This window comes from Microtus pennsylvanicus, chromosome 2 (assembly GCF_037038515.1).
Source record: "Microtus pennsylvanicus isolate mMicPen1 chromosome 2, mMicPen1.hap1, whole genome shotgun sequence".
In the NCBI taxonomy this organism is placed as follows: Eukaryota; Metazoa; Chordata; class Mammalia; order Rodentia; family Cricetidae; genus Microtus; species Microtus pennsylvanicus.
Window position 1 is genome coordinate 82,250,203 of NC_134580.1, and position 17,672 is coordinate 82,267,874.

Consider the following 17,672-nt stretch of genomic DNA (forward strand, 5'->3'; position numbering starts at 1 on the left):
TGGCTCATGCCTATAATTCCAGCACTCAAGAGGCTGAGACAGGAGGACTGCCACAAGTTCAAGGTAAAACTGGGCTACATTGTGAGACCTTCCTTCAAAAACAACAACAAAAATCACGAGGAATAAGGAGCAGAAAAATATGCTGAAAAACACTGTAACTTATTTCATCGTTAAACATGTTTAAGAAAAATGAAGAGGACATGAAGGAACGATAGAGTTAGAAAAGTTTGGAAAATTAATAAAATTCATGAAGTTGATGAAAAAGAAAACTCGTTTCAGAAGAAAAAGCCCAACACAAAACAGAATGCCTTGAGTTAAATAAGAAAAATAATAAATCAAAAAAATATTAATCAAAATTGGGAAAAAAAATACACAACCAAAAATAAAGGTCAAGAGAAACTTGCAAGGAAAAAAATGAAAGCATCGGAGCTGACCGAATGCTATGCATCATGTAATTCAAGAGTTTCTGAAAACACACGGTCCATACAGGAAAAATACACTGAATATGTGCAAATATCAAGACCGTCACACACACACATGCAAACTCTAATAAATGAGTAGACCAGGAAGCAAGTGGGGGGGCAGGCAGGGAGGGACAGACTGACAGGAGAGCACTAATGGTCTGGCTCTGGCTTCAGAATGACCATGAAGAAGAACGCTGCATACTAGAGTCATTAGCAATGAGCCTCATACCCTCTCCACTTCTTTAGTCTATGTTCAGTAAGTGGCTTTAAGGCTAAGATATAGCTTCCTAACAAGATTTTAATCAGAAAAGAATGGAGGCAATGATTTGATTTCTTTTGTTGTATCTATCCGTTTCCTTTGAGTTCCGCCATGAGCCCGTTCCTGAGATACAGAATCTCTGTGTGCGTTTAAATTGGAGTATCTTGACTCAAGGAATAAAAACAGTCATCATAAAGCTATGGCAAGTTCACCAACCTAAGGCATTTTTGAGGGGTTCTGATGTTTCCTACTAAGATATGAACCACTTACCATACTTGTGGCTTCTTCTGCCACACCCTCCTAGGCTTGGCTTTAATATCCTAGCTACTATACTTTCATCTACCAAGCTTTTCAAGTGACTGCCGGGATTGACTTGCCACCTGCACCATTCTGGACCCCATGGATTCTATCCTAATGGAGGCGCCATCATCCTACCTGTGCAGCTTGCTCTTCCTGTTTCTGCCTGAGCTCAGTCTGCAAAGTACTAACGACTTCTTCCTTTTCTTGAAGCTGCTGCTTCATCAAGACAATCTCCTCCATCGCAGTCGATTTCTTATTCAACGGAAGGGGAAAATATTTAGTTAAGCAATGGGATTGGCAACGTTTAGTTCTTTTGACTTTCTCATTTGCCTTGAATACCTACCCTATTTTTTTCTAATTTCCACTTTAATAATGCAAAAAGAATTTTACTTGCTAATTTATAAAGTATCATTGAATTGCCAAAACTTTTCAGAAGACAGAAGCAATAGCAATACGCTTTTCAATTTCTTTGAAAGCTAACTTAGCGAAGAGACAGACCAAATAGACAGTGAGCAGAAAAACATGGAAAACAGTAACAATATGTAAAATCTATCCTAAAAACCTTGCACTAAACAAGTTAAGGGCAAACAATAAAAATTGGGATTTTCTTGGCATTAGAGACTATAAAATAATAATGATAAAAAAAAAGACAGCAATAGAGCTACATCTGATGTTCCTGTGGAATAGGGAAAAATCCAAGGTAACCAAGAAGAATTTGTAGGAATAGGTGGCAGCTAGTATTAGAAGAGATGCAACACTTCCCGGTCTTTGATCATGGCTAAATGCAGGCCATCCACAGGAAAAAAAAACCCAAATGCGATCTGTATAGAGGTTTAGCAATGGTTCAGTGGCAACTAGCACTTGCTACTCTTGTGAAAAGATCCAGGTTCCATCACAGCACCCACGCTATCTGTAACTCCAGTTGCAGGGGATCTGATGTCCTCGTCTGACCTCTGGGGTTATGTAGTGCATATACATACAGGTAAGCAAAAACATTCACACAAAAGATGCATGAACAATTACATAATACCATTCAAAAGTCAGGCATGGTGGCTCATGCCTATAATTCCAGCACTCAAGAGGCTGAGACAGGAGGACTGCCACAAGTTCAAGGTAAAACTGGGCTACATTGTGAGACCTTCCTTCAAAAACAACAACAAAAATCACGAGGAATAAGGAGCAGAAAAATATGCTGAAAAACACTGTAACTTATTTCATCGTTAAACATGTTTAAGAAAAATGAAGAGGACATGAAGGAACGATAGAGTTAGAAAAGTTTGGAAAATTAATAAAATTCATGAAGTTGATGAAAAAGAAAACTCGTTTCAGAAGAAAAAGCCCAACACAAAACAGAATGCCTTGAGTTAAATAAGAAAAATAATAAATCAAAAAAATATTAATCAAAATTGGGAAAAAAAATACACAACCAAAAATAAAGGTCAAGAGAAACTTGCAAGGAAAAAAATGAAAGCATCGGAGCTGACCGAATGCTATGCATCATGTAATTCAAGAGTTTCTGAAAACACACGGTCCATACAGGAAAAATACACTGAATATGTGCAAATATCAAGACCGTCACACACACACATGCAAACTCTAATAAATGAGTAGACCAGGAAGCAAGTGGGGGGGCAGGCAGGGAGGGACAGACTGACAGGAGAGCACTAATGGTCTGGCTCTGGCTTCAGAATGACCATGAAGAAGAACGCTGCATACTAGAGTCATTAGCAATGAGCCTCATACCCTCTCCACTTCTTTAGTCTATGTTCAGTAAGTGGCTTTAAGGCTAAGATATAGCTTCCTAACAAGATTTTAATCAGAAAAGAATGGAGGCAATGATTTGATTTCTTTTGTTGTATCTATCCGTTTCCTTTGAGTTCCGCCATGAGCCCGTTCCTGAGATACAGAATCTCTGTGTGCGTTTAAATTGGAGTATCTTGACTCAAGGAATAAAAACAGTCATCATAAAGCTATGGCAAGTTCACCAACCTAAGGCATTTTTGAGGGGTTCTGATGTTTCCTACTAAGATATGAACCACTTACCATACTTGTGGCTTCTTCTGCCACACCCTCCTAGGCTTGGCTTTAATATCCTAGCTACTATACTTTCATCTACCAAGCTTTTCAAGTGACTGCCGGGATTGACTTGCCACCTGCACCATTCTGGACCCCATGGATTCTATCCTAATGGAGGCGCCATCATCCTACCTGTGCAGCTTGCTCTTCCTGTTTCTGCCTGAGCTCAGTCTGCAAAGTACTAACGACTTCTTCCTTTTCTTGAAGCTGCTGCTTCATCAAGACAATCTCCTCCATCGCAGTCGATTTCTTATTCAACGGAAGGGGAAAATATTTAGTTAAGCAATGGGATTGGCAACGTTTAGTTCTTTTGACTTTCTCATTTGCCTTGAATACCTACCCTATTTTTTTCTAATTTCCACTTTAATAATGCAAAAAGAATTTTACTTGCTAATTTATAAAGTATCATTGAATTGCCAAAACTTTTCAGAAGAAGACAGAAGCAATAGCAATACGCTTTTCAATTTCTTTGAAAGCTAACATAGCGAAGAGACAGACCAAATAGACAGTGAGCAGAAAAACATGGAAAACAGTAACAATATGTAAAATCTATCCTAAAAACCTTGCACTAAACAAGTTAAGGGCAAACAATAAAAATTGGGATTTTCTTGGCATTAGAGACTATAAAATAATAATGATAAAAAAAAAGACAGCAATAGAGCTACATCTGATGTTCCTGTGGAATAGGGAAAAATCCAAGGTAACCAAGAAGAATTTGTAGGAATAGGTGGCAGCTAGTATTAGAAGAGATGCAACACTTCCCGGTCTTTGATCATGGCTAAATGCAGGCCATCCACAGGAAAAAAAAACCCAAATGCGATCTGTATAGAGGTTTAGCAATGGTTCAGTGGCAACTAGCACTTGCTACTCTTGTGAAAAGATCCAGGTTCCATCACAGCACCCACGCTATCTGTAACTCCAGTTGCAGGGGATCTGATGTCCTCGTCTGACCTCTGGGGTTATGTAGTGCATATACATACAGGTAAGCAAAAACATTCACACAAAAGATGCATGAACAATTACATAATACCATTCAAAAGTCAGGCATGGTGGCTCATGCCTATAATTCCAGCACTCAAGAGGCTGAGACAGGAGGACTGCCACAAGTTCAAGGTAAAACTGGGCTACATTGTGAGACCTTCCTTCAAAAACAACAACAAAAATCACGAGGAATAAGGAGCAGAAAAATATGCTGAAAAACACTGTAACTTATTTCATCGTTAAACATGTTTAAGAAAAATGAAGAGGACATGAAGGAACGATAGAGTTAGAAAAGTTTGGAAAATTAATAAAATTCATGAAGTTGATGAAAAAGAAAACTCGTTTCAGAAGAAAAAGCCCAACACAAAACAGAATGCCTTGAGTTAAATAAGAAAAATAATAAATCAAAAAAATATTAATCAAAATTGGGAAAAAAAATACACAACCAAAAATAAAGGTCAAGAGAAACTTGCAAGGAAAAAAATGAAAGCATCGGAGCTGACCGAATGCTATGCATCATGTAATTCAAGAGTTTCTGAAAACACACGGTCCATACAGGAAAAATACACTGAATATGTGCAAATATCAAGACCGTCACACACACACATGCAAACTCTAATAAATGAGTAGACCAGGAAGCAAGTGGGGGGGCAGGCAGGGAGGGACAGACTGACAGGAGAGCACTAATGGTCTGGCTCTGGCTTCAGAATGACCATGAAGAAGAACGCTGCATACTAGAGTCATTAGCAATGAGCCTCATACCCTCTCCACTTCTTTAGTCTATGTTCAGTAAGTGGCTTTAAGGCTAAGATATATCTTCCTAACAAGATTTTAATCAGAAAAGAATGGAGGCAATGATTTGATTTCTTTTGTTGTATCTATCCGTTTCCTTTGAGTTCCGCCATGAGCCCGTTCCTGAGATACAGAATCTCTGTGTGCGTTTAAATTGGAGTATCTTGACTCAAGGAATAAAAACAGTCATCATAAAGCTATGGCATGTTCACCAACCTAAGGCATTTTTGAGGGGTTCTGATGTTTCCTACTAAGATATGAACCACTTACCATACTTGTGGCTTCTTCTGCCACACCCTCCTAGGCTTGGCTTTAATATCCTAGCTACTATACTTTCATCTACCAAGCTTTTCAAGTGACTGCCGGGATTGACTTGCCACCTGCACCATTCTGGACCCCATGGATTCTATCCTAATGGAGGCGCCATCATCCTACCTGTGCAGCTTGCTCTTCCTGTTTCTGCCTGAGCTCAGTCTGCAAAGTACTAACGACTTCTTCCTTTTCTTGAAGCTGCTGCTTCATCAAGACAATCTCCTCCATCGCAGTCGATTTCTTATTCAACGGAAGGGGAAAATATTTAGTTAAGCAATGGGATTGGCAACTTTTAGTTCTTTTGACTTTCTCATTTGCCTTGAATACCTACCCTATTTTTTTCTAATTTCCACTTTAATAATGCAAAAAGAATTTTACTTGCTAATTTATAAAGTATCATTGAATTGCCAAAACTTTTCAGAAGAAGACAGAAGCAATAGCAATACGCTTTTCAATTTCTTTGAAAGCTAACATAGCGAAGAGACAGACCAAATAGACAGTGAGCAGAAAAACATGGAAAACAGTAACAATATGTAAAATCTATCCTAAAAACCTTGCACTAAACAAGTTAAGGGCAAACAATAAAAATTGGGATTTTCTTGGCATTAGAGACTATAAAATAATAATGATAAAAAAAAAGACAGCAATAGAGCTACATCTGATGTTCCTGTGGAATAGGGAAAAATCCAAGGTAACCAAGAAGAATTTGTAGGAATAGGTGGCAGCTAGTATTAGAAGAGATGCAACACTTCCCGGTCTTTGATCATGGCTAAATGCAGGCCATCCACAGGAAAAAAAAACCCAAATGCGATCTGTATAGAGGTTTAGCAATGGTTCAGTGGCAACTAGCACTTGCTACTCTTGTGAAAAGATCCAGGTTCCATCACAGCACCCACGCTATCTGTAACTCCAGTTGCAGGGGATCTGATGTCCTCGTCTGACCTCTGGGGTTATGTAGTGCATATACATACAGGTAAGCAAAAACATTCACACAAAAGATGCATGAACAATTACATAATACCATTCAAAAGTCAGGCATGGTGGCTCATGCCTATAATTCCAGCACTCAAGAGGCTGAGACAGGAGGACTGCCACAAGTTCAAGGTAAAACTGGGCTACATTGTGAGACCTTCCTTCAAAAACAACAACAAAAATCACGAGGAATAAGGAGCAGAAAAATATGCTGAAAAACACTGTAACTTATTTCATCGTTAAACATGTTTAAGAAAAATGAAGAGGACATGAAGGAACGATAGAGTTAGAAAAGTTTGGAAAATTAATAAAATTCATGAAGTTGATGAAAAAGAAAACTCGTTTCAGAAGAAAAAGCCCAACACAAAACAGAATGCCTTGAGTTAAATAAGAAAAATAATAAATCAAAAAAATATTAATCAAAATTGGGAAAAAAAATACACAACCAAAAATAAAGGTCAAGAGAAACTTGCAAGGAAAAAAATGAAAGCATCGGAGCTGACCGAATGCTATGCATCATGTAATTCAAGAGTTTCTGAAAACACACGGTCCATACAGGAAAAATACACTGAATATGTGCAAATATCAAGACCGTCACACACACACATGCAAACTCTAATAAATGAGTAGACCAGGAAGCAAGTGGGGGGGCAGGCAGGGAGGGACAGACTGACAGGAGAGCACTAATGGTCTGGCTCTGGCTTCAGAATGACCATGAAGAAGAACGCTGCATACTAGAGTCATTAGCAATGAGCCTCATACCCTCTCCACTTCTTTAGTCTATGTTCAGTAAGTGGCTTTAAGGCTAAGATATATCTTCCTAACAAGATTTTAATCAGAAAAGAATGGAGGCAATGATTTGATTTCTTTTGTTGTATCTATCCGTTTCCTTTGAGTTCCGCCATGAGCCCGTTCCTGAGATACAGAATCTCTGTGTGCGTTTAAATTGGAGTATCTTGACTCAAGGAATAAAAACAGTCATCATAAAGCTATGGCATGTTCACCAACCTAAGGCATTTTTGAGGGGTTCTGATGTTTCCTACTAAGATATGAACCACTTACCATACTTGTGGCTTCTTCTGCCACACCCTCCTAGGCTTGGCTTTAATATCCTAGCTACTATACTTTCATCTACCAAGCTTTTCAAGTGACTGCCGGGATTGACTTGCCACCTGCACCATTCTGGACCCCATGGATTCTATCCTAATGGAGGCGCCATCATCCTACCTGTGCAGCTTGCTCTTCCTGTTTCTGCCTGAGCTCAGTCTGCAAAGTACTAACGACTTCTTCCTTTTCTTGAAGCTGCTGCTTCATCAAGACAATCTCCTCCATCGCAGTCGATTTCTTATTCAACGGAAGGGGAAAATATTTAGTTAAGCAATGGGATTGGCAACTTTTAGTTCTTTTGACTTTCTCATTTGCCTTGAATACCTACCCTATTTTTTTCTAATTTCCACTTTAATAATGCAAAAAGAATTTTACTTGCTAATTTATAAAGTATCATTGAATTGCCAAAACTTTTCAGAAGAAGACAGAAGCAATAGCAATACGCTTTTCAATTTCTTTGAAAGCTAACATAGCGAAGAGACAGACCAAATAGACAGTGAGCAGAAAAACATGGAAAACAGTAACAATATGTAAAATCTATCCTAAAAACCTTGCACTAAACAAGTTAAGGGCAAACAATAAAAATTGGGATTTTCTTGGCATTAGAGACTATAAAATAATAATGATAAAAAAAAAGACAGCAATAGAGCTACATCTGATGTTCCTGTGGAATAGGGAAAAATCCAAGGTAACCAAGAAGAATTTGTAGGAATAGGTGGCAGCTAGTATTAGAAGAGATGCAACACTTCCCGGTCTTTGATCATGGCTAAATGCAGGCCATCCACAGGAAAAAAAAACCCAAATGCGATCTGTATAGAGGTTTAGCAATGGTTCAGTGGCAACTAGCACTTGCTACTCTTGTGAAAAGATCCAGGTTCCATCACAGCACCCACGCTATCTGTAACTCCAGTTGCAGGGGATCTGATGTCCTCGTCTGACCTCTGGGGTTATGTAGTGCATATACATACAGGTAAGCAAAAACATTCACACAAAAGATGCATGAACAATTACATAATACCATTCAAAAGTCAGGCATGGTGGCTCATGCCTATAATTCCAGCACTCAAGAGGCTGAGACAGGAGGACTGCCACAAGTTCAAGGTAAAACTGGGCTACATTGTGAGACCTTCCTTCAAAAACAACAACAAAAATCACGAGGAATAAGGAGCAGAAAAATATGCTGAAAAACACTGTAACTTATTTCATCGTTAAACATGTTTAAGAAAAATGAAGAGGACATGAAGGAACGATAGAGTTAGAAAAGTTTGGAAAATTAATAAAATTCATGAAGTTGATGAAAAAGAAAACTCGTTTCAGAAGAAAAAGCCCAACACAAAACAGAATGCCTTGAGTTAAATAAGAAAAATAATAAATCAAAAAAATATTAATCAAAATTGGGAAAAAAAATACACAACCAAAAATAAAGGTCAAGAGAAACTTGCAAGGAAAAAAATGAAAGCATCGGAGCTGACCGAATGCTATGCATCATGTAATTCAAGAGTTTCTGAAAACACACGGTCCATACAGGAAAAATACACTGAATATGTGCAAATATCAAGACCGTCACACACACACATGCAAACTCTAATAAATGAGTAGACCAGGAAGCAAGTGGGGGGGCAGGCAGGGAGGGACAGACTGACAGGAGAGCACTAATGGTCTGGCTCTGGCTTCAGAATGACCATGAAGAAGAACGCTGCATACTAGAGTCATTAGCAATGAGCCTCATACCCTCTCCACTTCTTTAGTCTATGTTCAGTAAGTGGCTTTAAGGCTAAGATATATCTTCCTAACAAGATTTTAATCAGAAAAGAATGGAGGCAATGATTTGATTTCTTTTGTTGTATCTATCCGTTTCCTTTGAGTTCCGCCATGAGCCCGTTCCTGAGATACAGAATCTCTGTGTGCGTTTAAATTGGAGTATCTTGACTCAAGGAATAAAAACAGTCATCATAAAGCTATGGCATGTTCACCAACCTAAGGCATTTTTGAGGGGTTCTGATGTTTCCTACTAAGATATGAACCACTTACCATACTTGTGGCTTCTTCTGCCACACCCTCCTAGGCTTGGCTTTAATATCCTAGCTACTATACTTTCATCTACCAAGCTTTTCAAGTGACTGCCGGGATTGACTTGCCACCTGCACCATTCTGGACCCCATGGATTCTATCCTAATGGAGGCGCCATCATCCTACCTGTGCAGCTTGCTCTTCCTGTTTCTGCCTGAGCTCAGTCTGCAAAGTACTAACGACTTCTTCCTTTTCTTGAAGCTGCTGCTTCATCAAGACAATCTCCTCCATCGCAGTCGATTTCTTATTCAACGGAAGGGGAAAATATTTAGTTAAGCAATGGGATTGGCAACTTTTAGTTCTTTTGACTTTCTCATTTGCCTTGAATACCTACCCTATTTTTTTCTAATTTCCACTTTAATAATGCAAAAAGAATTTTACTTGCTAATTTATAAAGTATCATTGAATTGCCAAAACTTTTCAGAAGAAGACAGAAGCAATAGCAATACGCTTTTCAATTTCTTTGAAAGCTAACATAGCGAAGAGACAGACCAAATAGACAGTGAGCAGAAAAACATGGAAAACAGTAACAATATGTAAAATCTATCCTAAAAACCTTGCACTAAACAAGTTAAGGGCAAACAATAAAAATTGGGATTTTCTTGGCATTAGAGACTATAAAATAATAATGATAAAAAAAAAGACAGCAATAGAGCTACATCTGATGTTCCTGTGGAATAGGGAAAAATCCAAGGTAACCAAGAAGAATTTGTAGGAATAGGTGGCAGCTAGTATTAGAAGAGATGCAACACTTCCCGGTCTTTGATCATGGCTAAATGCAGGCCATCCACAGGAAAAAAAAACCCAAATGCGATCTGTATAGAGGTTTAGCAATGGTTCAGTGGCAACTAGCACTTGCTACTCTTGTGAAAAGATCCAGGTTCCATCACAGCACCCACGCTATCTGTAACTCCAGTTGCAGGGGATCTGATGTCCTCGTCTGACCTCTGGGGTTATGTAGTGCATATACATACAGGTAAGCAAAAACATTCACACAAAAGATGCATGAACAATTACATAATACCATTCAAAAGTCAGGCATGGTGGCTCATGCCTATAATTCCAGCACTCAAGAGGCTGAGACAGGAGGACTGCCACAAGTTCAAGGTAAAACTGGGCTACATTGTGAGACCTTCCTTCAAAAACAACAACAAAAATCACGAGGAATAAGGAGCAGAAAAATATGCTGAAAAACACTGTAACTTATTTCATCGTTAAACATGTTTAAGAAAAATGAAGAGGACATGAAGGAACGATAGAGTTAGAAAAGTTTGGAAAATTAATAAAATTCATGAAGTTGATGAAAAAGAAAACTCGTTTCAGAAGAAAAAGCCCAACACAAAACAGAATGCCTTGAGTTAAATAAGAAAAATAATAAATCAAAAAAATATTAATCAAAATTGGGAAAAAAAATACACAACCAAAAATAAAGGTCAAGAGAAACTTGCAAGGAAAAAAATGAAAGCATCGGAGCTGACCGAATGCTATGCATCATGTAATTCAAGAGTTTCTGAAAACACACGGTCCATACAGGAAAAATACACTGAATATGTGCAAATATCAAGACCGTCACACACACACATGCAAACTCTAATAAATGAGTAGACCAGGAAGCAAGTGGGGGGGCAGGCAGGGAGGGACAGACTGACAGGAGAGCACTAATGGTCTGGCTCTGGCTTCAGAATGACCATGAAGAAGAACGCTGCATACTAGAGTCATTAGCAATGAGCCTCATACCCTCTCCACTTCTTTAGTCTATGTTCAGTAAGTGGCTTTAAGGCTAAGATATATCTTCCTAACAAGATTTTAATCAGAAAAGAATGGAGGCAATGATTTGATTTCTTTTGTTGTATCTATCCGTTTCCTTTGAGTTCCGCCATGAGCCCGTTCCTGAGATACAGAATCTCTGTGTGCGTTTAAATTGGAGTATCTTGACTCAAGGAATAAAAACAGTCATCATAAAGCTATGGCATGTTCACCAACCTAAGGCATTTTTGAGGGGTTCTGATGTTTCCTACTAAGATATGAACCACTTACCATACTTGTGGCTTCTTCTGCCACACCCTCCTAGGCTTGGCTTTAATATCCTAGCTACTATACTTTCATCTACCAAGCTTTTCAAGTGACTGCCGGGATTGACTTGCCACCTGCACCATTCTGGACCCCATGGATTCTATCCTAATGGAGGCGCCATCATCCTACCTGTGCAGCTTGCTCTTCCTGTTTCTGCCTGAGCTCAGTCTGCAAAGTACTAACGACTTCTTCCTTTTCTTGAAGCTGCTGCTTCATCAAGACAATCTCCTCCATCGCAGTCGATTTCTTATTCAACGGAAGGGGAAAATATTTAGTTAAGCAATGGGATTGGCAACTTTTAGTTCTTTTGACTTTCTCATTTGCCTTGAATACCTACCCTATTTTTTTCTAATTTCCACTTTAATAATGCAAAAAGAATTTTACTTGCTAATTTATAAAGTATCATTGAATTGCCAAAACTTTTCAGAAGACAGAAGCAATAGCAATACGCTTTTCAATTTCTTTGAAAGCTAACTTAGCGAAGAGACAGACCAAATAGACAGTGAGCAGAAAAACATGGAAAACAGTAACAATATGTAAAATCTATCCTAAAAACCTTGCACTAAACAAGTTAAGGGCAAACAATAAAAATTGGGATTTTCTTGGCATTAGAGACTATAAAATAATAATGATAAAAAAAAAGACAGCAATAGAGCTACATCTGATGTTCCTGTGGAATAGGGAAAAATCCAAGGTAACCAAGAAGAATTTGTAGGAATAGGTGGCAGCTAGTATTAGAAGAGATGCAACACTTCCCGGTCTTTGATCATGGCTAAATGCAGGCCATCCACAGGAAAAAAAAACCCAAATGCGATCTGTATAGAGGTTTAGCAATGGTTCAGTGGCAACTAGCACTTGCTACTCTTGTGAAAAGATCCAGGTTCCATCACAGCACCCACGCTATCTGTAACTCCAGTTGCAGGGGATCTGATGTCCTCGTCTGACCTCTGGGGTTATGTAGTGCATATACATACAGGTAAGCAAAAACATTCACACAAAAGATGCATGAACAATTACATAATACCATTCAAAAGTCAGGCATGGTGGCTCATGCCTATAATTCCAGCACTCAAGAGGCTGAGACAGGAGGACTGCCACAAGTTCAAGGTAAAACTGGGCTACATTGTGAGACCTTCCTTCAAAAACAACAACAAAAATCACGAGGAATAAGGAGCAGAAAAATATGCTGAAAAACACTGTAACTTATTTCATCGTTAAACATGTTTAAGAAAAATGAAGAGGACATGAAGGAACGATAGAGTTAGAAAAGTTTGGAAAATTAATAAAATTCATGAAGTTGATGAAAAAGAAAACTCGTTTCAGAAGAAAAAGCCCAACACAAAACAGAATGCCTTGAGTTAAATAAGAAAAATAATAAATCAAAAAAATATTAATCAAAATTGGGAAAAAAAATACACAACCAAAAATAAAGGTCAAGAGAAACTTGCAAGGAAAAAAATGAAAGCATCGGAGCTGACCGAATGCTATGCATCATGTAATTCAAGAGTTTCTGAAAACACACGGTCCATACAGGAAAAATACACTGAATATGTGCAAATATCAAGACCGTCACACACACACATGCAAACTCTAATAAATGAGTAGACCAGGAAGCAAGTGGGGGGGCAGGCAGGGAGGGACAGACTGACAGGAGAGCACTAATGGTCTGGCTCTGGCTTCAGAATGACCATGAAGAAGAACGCTGCATACTAGAGTCATTAGCAATGAGCCTCATACCCTCTCCACTTCTTTAGTCTATGTTCAGTAAGTGGCTTTAAGGCTAAGATATATCTTCCTAACAAGATTTTAATCAGAAAAGAATGGAGGCAATGATTTGATTTCTTTTGTTGTATCTATCCGTTTCCTTTGAGTTCCGCCATGAGCCCGTTCCTGAGATACAGAATCTCTGTGTGCGTTTAAATTGGAGTATCTTGACTCAAGGAATAAAAACAGTCATCATAAAGCTATGGCATGTTCACCAACCTAAGGCATTTTTGAGGGGTTCTGATGTTTCCTACTAAGATATGAACCACTTACCATACTTGTGGCTTCTTCTGCCACACCCTCCTAGGCTTGGCTTTAATATCCTAGCTACTATACTTTCATCTACCAAGCTTTTCAAGTGACTGCCGGGATTGACTTGCCACCTGCACCATTCTGGACCCCATGGATTCTATCCTAATGGAGGCGCCATCATCCTACCTGTGCAGCTTGCTCTTCCTGTTTCTGCCTGAGCTCAGTCTGCAAAGTACTAACGACTTCTTCCTTTTCTTGAAGCTGCTGCTTCATCAAGACAATCTCCTCCATCGCAGTCGATTTCTTATTCAACGGAAGGGGAAAATATTTAGTTAAGCAATGGGATTGGCAACTTTTAGTTCTTTTGACTTTCTCATTTGCCTTGAATACCTACCCTATTTTTTTCTAATTTCCACTTTAATAATGCAAAAAGAATTTTACTTGCTAATTTATAAAGTATCATTGAATTGCCAAAACTTTTCAGAAGACAGAAGCAATAGCAATACGCTTTTCAATTTCTTTGAAAGCTAACTTAGCGAAGAGACAGACCAAATAGACAGTGAGCAGAAAAACATGGAAAACAGTAACAATATGTAAAATCTATCCTAAAAACCTTGCACTAAACAAGTTAAGGGCAAACAATAAAAATTGGGATTTTCTTGGCATTAGAGACTATAAAATAATAATGATAAAAAAAAGACAGCAATAGAGCTACATCTGATGTTCCTGTGGAATAGGGAAAAATCCAAGGTAACCAAGAAGAATTTGTAGGAATAGGTGGCAGCTAGTATTAGAAGAGATGCAACACTTCCCGGTCTTTGATCATGGCTAAATGCAGGCCATCCACAGGAAAAAAAAACCCAAATGCGATCTGTATAGAGGCTTAGCAATGGTTCAGTGGCAACTAGCACTTGCTACTCTTGTGAAAAGATCCAGGTTCCATCACAGCACCCACGCTATCTGTAACTCCAGTTGCAGGGGATCTGATGTCCTCGTCTGACCTCTGGGGTTATGTAGTGCATATACATACATGTAAGCAAAAACATTCACACAAAAGATGCATGAACAATTACATAATACCATTCAAAAGTCAGGCATGGTGGCTCATGCCTATAATTCCAGCACTCAAGAGGCTGAGACAGGAGGACTGCCACAAGTTCAAGGTAAAACTGGGCTACATTGTGAGACCTTCCTTCAAAAACAACAACAAAAATCACGAGGAATAAGGAGCAGAAAAATATGCTGAAAAACACTGTAACTTATTTCATCGTTAAACATGTTTAAGAAAAATGAAGAGGACATGAAGGAACGATAGAGTTAGAAAAGTTTGGAAAATTAATAAAATTCATGAAGTTGATGAAAAAGAAAACTCGTTTCAGAAGAAAAAGCCCAACACAAAACAGAATGCCTTGAGTTAAATAAGAAAAATAATAAATCAAAAAAATATTAATCAAAATTGGGAAAAAAATACACAACCAAAAATAAAGGTCAAGAGAAACTTGCAAGGAAAAAAATGAAAGCATCGGAGCTGACCGAATGCTATGCATCATGTAATTCAAGAGTTTCTGAAAACACACGGTCCATACAGGAAAAATACACTGAATATGTGCAAATATCAAGACCGTCACACACACACATGCAAACTCTAATAAATGAGTAGACCAGGAAGCAAGTGGGGGGGGCAGGCAGGGAGGGACAGACTGACAGGAGAGCACTAATGGTCTGGCTCTGGCTTCAGAATGACCATGAAGAAGAACGCTGCATACTAGAGTCATTAGCAATGAGCCTCATACCCTCTCCACTTCTTTAGTCTATGTTCAGTAAGTGGCTTTAAGGCTAAGATATATCTTCCTAACAAGATTTTAATCAGAAAAGAATGGAGGCAATGATTTGATTTCTTTTGTTGTATCTATCCGTTTCCTTTGAGTTCCGCCATGAGCCCGTTCCTGAGATACAGAATCTCTGTGTGCGTTTAAATTGGAGTATCTTGACTCAAGGAATAAAAACAGTCATCATAAAGCTATGGCAAGTTCACCAACCTAAGGCATTTTTGAGGGGTTCTGATGTTTCCTACTAAGATATGAACCACTTACCATACTTGTGGCTTCTTCTGCCACACCCTCCTAGGCTTGGCTTTAATATCCTAGCTACTATACTTTCATCTACCAAGCTTTTCAAGTGACTGCCGGGATTGACTTGCCACCTGCACCATTCTGGACCCCATGGATTCTATCCTAATGGAGGCGCCATCATCCTACCTGTGCAGCTTGCTCTTCCTGTTTCTGCCTGAGCTCAGTCTGCAAAGTACTAACGACTTCTTCCTTTTCTTGAAGCTGCTGCTTCATCAAGACAATCTCCTCCATCGCAGTCGATTTCTTATTCAACGGAAGGGGAAAATATTTAGTTAAGCAATGGGATTGGCAACTTTTAGTTCTTTTGACTTTCTCATTTGCCTTGAATACCTACCCTATTTTTTTCTAATTTCCACTTTAATAATGCAAAAAGAATTTTACTTGCTAATTTATAAAGTATCATTGAATTGCCAAAACTTTTCAGAAGAAGACAGAAGCAATAGCAATACGCTTTTCAATTTCTTTGAAAGCTAACATAGCGAAGAGACAGACCAAATAGACAGTGAGCAGAAAAACATGGAAAACAGTAACAATATGTAAAATCTATCCTAAAAACCTTGCACTAAACAAGTTAAGGGCAAACAATAAAAATTGGGATTTTCTTGGCATTAGAGACTATAAAATAATAATGATAAAAAAAAAAGACAGCAATAGAGCTACATCTGATGTTCCTGTGGAATAGGGAAAAATCCAAGGTAACCAAGAAGAATTTGTAGGAATAGGTGGCAGCTAGTATTAGAAGAGATGCAACACTTCCCGGTCTTTGATCATGGCTAAATGCAGGCCATCCACAGGAAAAAAAAACCCAAATGCGATCTGTATAGAGGTTTAGCAATGGTTCAGTGGCAACTAGCACTTGCTACTCTTGTGAAAAGATCCAGGTTCCATCACAGCACCCACGCTATCTGTAACTCCAGTTGCAGGGGATCTGATGTCCTCGTCTGACCTCTGGGGTTATGTAGTGCATATACATACATGTAAGCAAAAACATTCACACAAAAGATGCATGAACAATTACATAATACCATTCAAAAGTCAGGCATGGTGGCTCATGCCTATAATTCCAGCACTCAAGAGGCTGAGACAGGAGGACTGCCACAAGTTCAAGGTAAAACTGGGCTACATTGTGAGACCTTCCTTCAAAAACAACAACAAAAATCACGAGGAATAAGGAGCAGAAAAATATGCTGAAAAACACTGTAACTTATTTCATCGTTAAACATGTTTAAGAAAAATGAAGAGGACATGAAGGAACGATAGAGTTAGAAAAGTTTGGAAAATTAATAAAATTCATGAAGTTGATGAAAAAGAAAACTCGTTTCAGAAGAAAAAGCCCAACACAAAACAGAATGCCTTGAGTTAAATAAGAAAAATAATAAATCAAAAAAATATTAATCAAAATTGGGAAAAAAAATACACAACCAAAAATAAAGGTCAAGAGAAACTTGCAAGGAAAAAAATGAAAGCATCGGAGCTGACCGAATGCTATGCATCATGTAATTCAAGAGTTTCTGAAAACACACGGTCCATACAGGAAAAATACACTGAATATGTGCAAATATCAAGACCGTCACACACACACATGCAAACTCTAATAAATGAGTAGACCAGGAAGCAAGTGGGGGGGCAGGCAGGGAGGGACAGACTGACAGGAGAGCACTAATGGTCTGGCTCTGGCTTCAGAATGACCATGAAGAAGAACGCTGCATACTAGAGTCATTAGCAATGAGCCTCATACCCTCTCCACTTCTTTAGTCTATGTTCAGTAAGTGGCTTTAAGGCTAAGATATATCTTCCTAACAAGATTTTAATCAGAAAAGAATGGAGGCAATGATTTGATTTCTTTTGTTGTATCTATCCGTTTCCTTTGAGTTCCGCCATGAGCCCGTTCCTGAGATACAGAATCTCTGTGTGCGTTTAAATTGGAGTATCTTGACTCAAGGAATAAAAACAGTCATCATAAAGCTATGGCATGTTCACCAACCTAAGGCATTTTTGAGGGGTTCTGATGTTTCCTACTAAGATATGAACCACTTACCATACTTGTGGCTTCTTCTGCCACACCCTCCTAGGCTTGGCTTTAATATCCTAGCTACTATACTTTCATCTACCAAGCTT